Source organism: Polyodon spathula, chromosome 50 (genome assembly GCF_017654505.1).
Source record: "Polyodon spathula isolate WHYD16114869_AA chromosome 50, ASM1765450v1, whole genome shotgun sequence".
NCBI lineage: Eukaryota > Metazoa > Chordata > Actinopteri > Acipenseriformes > Polyodontidae > Polyodon > Polyodon spathula.
The window spans coordinates 2,349,426-2,354,425 of record NC_054583.1 but is presented as its reverse complement, the minus strand read 5'-3'; the positions used below and the strand labels follow the sequence as shown (position 1 = coordinate 2,354,425).

At 43.9% G+C, this 5,000-nt stretch overlaps 1 protein-coding gene across 1 annotated transcript in view; it reads left to right on the top strand.

Moving 5' to 3' along the window:
• The window catches only part of LOC121306820 (myosin-6-like), a 13,065-nt gene that overhangs the window by 1,310 nt on the left and 6,755 nt on the right, over positions 1 to 5,000 (top strand). The gene's annotated exons all lie outside the window — the stretch shown is intronic.

Sequence of the window (5,000 nt, the reverse complement as noted above, 5' to 3'; positions counted from 1 at the left end):
CTATACCCTCAATGATCTTCAATGGCAATGCAGACAGACAGTGGCACTGCAATAATGGTTCTGTATTACACTGAGGAGCAATGGCAGCACAAGTATAGGGCAGCTGCAATGGGGCGAGGCTGGTAGAATGGGACCACAGTGTGCCAACTATACCCTCAATGATCTTCAATGGCAATGCAGACAGACAGTGGCACTGCAATAATGGTTCTGTATTACACTGAGGGGCAATGGCAGCACAAGTATAGGGCAGCTGCAATGGGGCGAGGCTGGTAGAATGGGACCACAGTGTGCTCACTATACCCTCAATGATCTTCAATGGCAATGCAGACAGACAGTGGCACTGCAATAATGGTTCTGTATTACACTGAGGGGCAATGGCAGCACAAGTATAGGGCAGCTGCAATGGGGCGAGGCTGGTAGAATGGGACCACAGTGTGCCAACTATACCCTCAATGATCTTCAATGGCAATGCAGACAGACAGTGGCACTGCAATAATGGTTCTGTATTACACTGAGGGGCAATGGCAGCACAAGTATAGGGCAGCTGCAATGGGGCGAGGCTGGTAGAATGGGACCACAGTGTGCTAACTATACCCTCAATGATCTTCAATGGCAATGCAGACAGACAGTGGCACTGCAATAATGGTTCTGTATTACACTGAGGGGCAATGGCAGCACAAGTATAGGGCAGCTGCAATGGGGCGAGGCTGGTAGAATGGGACCACAGCATGCTAACTATACCCTCAATGATCTTCAATGGCAATGCAGACAGACAGTGGCACTGCAATAATGGTTCTGTATTACACTGAGGGGCGATGGTAGCACAAGTATAGGGCAGCTGCAATGGGGCGAGGCTGGTAGAATGGGACCACAGTGTGCCAACTATACCCTCAATGATCTTCAATGGCAATGCAGACAGACAGTGGCACTGCAATAATGGTTCTGTATTACACTGAGGGGCAATGGCAGCACAAGTATAGGGCAGCTGCAATGGAGCGAGGCTGGTAGAATGGGACCACAGTGTGCCAACTATACCCTCAATGATCTTCAATGGCAATGCAGACAGACAGTGGCACTGCAATAATGGTTCTGTATTACACTGAGGGGCAATGGCAGCACAAGTATAGGGCAGCTGCAATGGAGCGAGGCTGGTAGAATGGGACCACAGCGTGCCAACTATACCCTCAGTGATCTTCAGTGGCCATGCAGACAGACAGTGGCCATATCGCAAGCATGGCCCGCTGGGTCGGATGGTTTATTCGTCCCAAACCGAGATTTGGGAACCGCTGCCTTATACTGTAAACCCTGACAAGTCAAGCTTACTCCCCAAAAAAGAAATGAACTTAATATAATTTAGTTTAGCTGCTCAATTTCTCTCAGGGCCTGACTAAACTCATAACACCTATATTTGTGCAACTTATTCCATCTGAGGTTTACTTTTTAATAAGTTAGTTTGAACATTTTTATTTCATTTAAAGAGTAAAACAAATAAGCTGGCTCAGGGAACAGAATGCGTACAATAGAGCGGCTGTTTGATCAGCGGCCAGCGCAGGGCCCTGCTGGCAGCATTTACAACAACAGCTGGAAGCAGGCAGATGCGGAGATGCAGAGAGAGGGAGAGGGGTGACATCCGCACACGGCACAATCGTGGAAGTGAGCAGGCAGGGGCACAAGAGACAAGCGAACTCAACACATCTGCGCAACACAAACAACTCCAAAAATACACTCCTGTTTCTACTGAAAGTGTTTACAACCGCTAAAGCACATTTTGTGTTCTGAATACCATTTTATTTTTATATAGCGCCTTTCATAGTGGACCACCATCACATTACAAGAGACTGGGGCATATGAACTATGCATCAGCTGAGAATCACTTACAACAACATCTCACCCCAAAGACACAGCACAAGGAAGTTTAGTGACTTGCTCAGGGTCCCACACAGGGGTCAGTGGCTGAGCTGAGATTTGAACCCAGATCCTCCCAGTTACAAGCCCAGTTCTTTAACCACTAGACCACACAGCCTCCTTACTGGTCTTTTTAAGTTAACGTCACTTGGTTTAATTTAATGGCTTTGAGGTTTACAGTGCTACAGAGAATTGCGAAAAAGTCTCCCTCTGATTGCAACGCCTGACTGCAGTTGCCAGGGCTGCCTGGCTGATCTTGAAAGGAAACAGCCAGAGCAGTGAGGCTTTAACCTTGCTCCCCTTGGAAAAGATCCCGAGTCACAGCTCAACCATCCTAGATTCCTGGCTCAATTCTACGCTCTGGCCCGGAATCAGAATTCTCAGGCACGTTTTTTTTTTAATTCTTATATTGTAGAATTTTTTTTTTGTCCTTGAGACCCGTGCCAAAAAACATACAACAATAACAACGAGAGGCAGGAGAGGGGCAGCTGATAATTCCCGCTCCTGTTCAGCTTGTCCTTTTTTGGAGTGCAGGAGGGGGACTATAAAAAAAGACAGAGTCGCCGAACGCCCCGCATACGTTAGCTTTGGGCTTCCTCAGGTACGATGCTGTGGCTTGGACGTCCTGCAGCTAACTGATTGTCTAGCGTCTCTGTGTCTCTGGATATGTAATCTATAGTCTGGCTGCTTCTCTCTGTGTGTGTTTGTGCGAGGGTTTATTATTATTATTATTATTATTATTGAGTCATTCAGCAGAGGCTTTTATGCAAAACGGCTTCCAGAGACTAGGGGGTTGAACTCTGCATCATCAACTGCTGCTGCTGCTGCAGAGTCACTTCCAATAGGACCTCGTTTGTTTTAGGGTACAGTGTCCTTACCCGTGATGAATCAGGGAGTCACTTTCTGGACTGTGATGAGCTGAGCGCGCTGGCGTACAGGGGATCCGTTGTGACGTGACGCGTTCGTGTTCCGATTCTCTTTTGTTTCACAGTGCAGCTTTGCGATTGCGCTCTGCCCTGCGATGCGGGTTTCTTAGTAGAGTGGAGCGTGACTTTGGGTATTTGCGATGTAAAGACTGTGAGTAATCACTGGTCTGCTTCTGAGTTTCTGTTACACTGCTGAAAAAGCTGGTTATAATGTTGGAGAAGCTGGTTATAATGTTGAAAAGCTGGTTATAATGTTGTAAAAGCTGGTTATAATGTTGACAAAGCTGGTTATAATGTTAGAGAAGCTGGTTATAATGTTGAAAAAGCTGGTTATAATGTTGAAAAAGCTGGCTATAATGTTGTAAAAGTTGGTTATAATGTTGTAAAAGTTGGTTATAATGTTGGGGAAGCTGGTTATAATGTTGAAAAAGCTGGTTATAATGTTGTAAAAGCTGGTTATAATGTTGTACAAGCTGGTTATAATGTTGACAAAGCTGGTTATAATGTTGAAAAAGCTGGTTATAATGTTGAAAAGCTGGTTATAATGTTGTAAAAGCTGGTTATAATGTTGACAAAGCTGGTTACAATGTTAGAGACGCTGGTTATAATGTTGGAGAAGCTGGTTATAATGTTGTAAAAGCTGGTTATAATGTTAGAGAAGCTGGTTATAATGTTGGAGAAGCTGGTTATAATGTTGTAAAAGCTGGTTATAATGTTGTAAAAGCTGGTTATAATGTTGAAAAGCTGGTTATAATGTTGTAAAAGCTGGTTATAATGTTGAAAAGCTGGTTATAACGTTGTAAAAGCTGGTTATAATGTTGTAAAAGCTGGTTATAATGTTGACAAAGCTGGTTATAATGTTGTACAAGCTGGTTATAATGTTGGAGAAACTGGTTATAATGTTGAAAAAGCTGGTTATAATGTTGAAAAAGCTGGTTATAATGTTGGAGAAGCTGGTTATAATGTTGGAGAAGCTGGTTATAATGTTGAAAAAGCTGGCGATATGTTTGAAAGTATTTAGATTAAGGGTTCTAGCTTGCTAGTTTAGCTGTGAAGCAGACAGTAGAGACTCTGAATGTGGGGGTGGAGTGTTATATTTAGGGCTTCTGATTTTCGATGTTTTTATGTCGACTTTTCTACTCTCCTTTAAAGAATTCAACTGGTGCTTGTGATGCTGTGCGTGTGTCTCAATCACAGCTGAGAAACGGTTTCGCAGTAAAATTGACTTCATTTCCGTTTCACTGAACAGTCTTTCAGACCGGCCCTGCCTTAATTAGTCATTTTATACAAAGCAGGACGTGCAAACGAGATCGCGGCACTGTTAATAATTCACGATCAGGGCTCTAATGAAAAATACGAAGCGCTCTGCAGCTTGCAAATATCAAGCTTTCTGCAGCTTGACTGCATTTCCACTGATGAAGACAGAGAGAGTCGCTTCTGCTTTGAAATGAAAAAATGTCCTTAAAATCTGTAAATGAAATCAATTTCAGCACAAACGCGTTTCTCGGCTGTGACGGAGACACAGGGGTATCAGCTGAAAATCAGGAGACAAACATCATAACATCTAAAAGCTCACACACGGAAATGTAGGGGAGCAGGCAGTAATGTTCATCTTTGGGAACACCAGCAACCTTTGGTCCCCAGATCTTCAAGCACATACAGGGGCATGGAAAATTATTATTTTTTTTTTTTTTTAAATAGGCTGGCGCTAGATTTTTCAGGGCTTTGTACATGATTGAAGTAATCATGAAAACAATAACCAGTGAAGGGATGCTAAAACAGGGGTGATGTGAGCAGAGAGTGGGGTTCTGGTTAAAAAAACTGAAGACGGGCGTTTTTCTGACATAATTTGGGCCCCAAAGTTTTCAAAGAGGCGGTCGAAAATAAAACCTATTTTAGTCCTCTTGAGTCAAAGCATTACACACGCATGCACATCCCTGTGAAAAATGATGTGCAAGGATAGGAATCAGACTCCTATTGCACAGCAGTGTCACCCAGTCCAGGTTTTGCTACCAGCTTGATCAGCCCCCAGTGTGTCTAGCCAACAAGCTCAGGTGTGTCTGATTATTAAACTCCTAGTGAAACCAGGACTGGATCTGATTCCCACCCCTGTGATGATAACCAGCATTATTATTGCAGGGATGGGAATCAGACTCCTATTGCACAGCA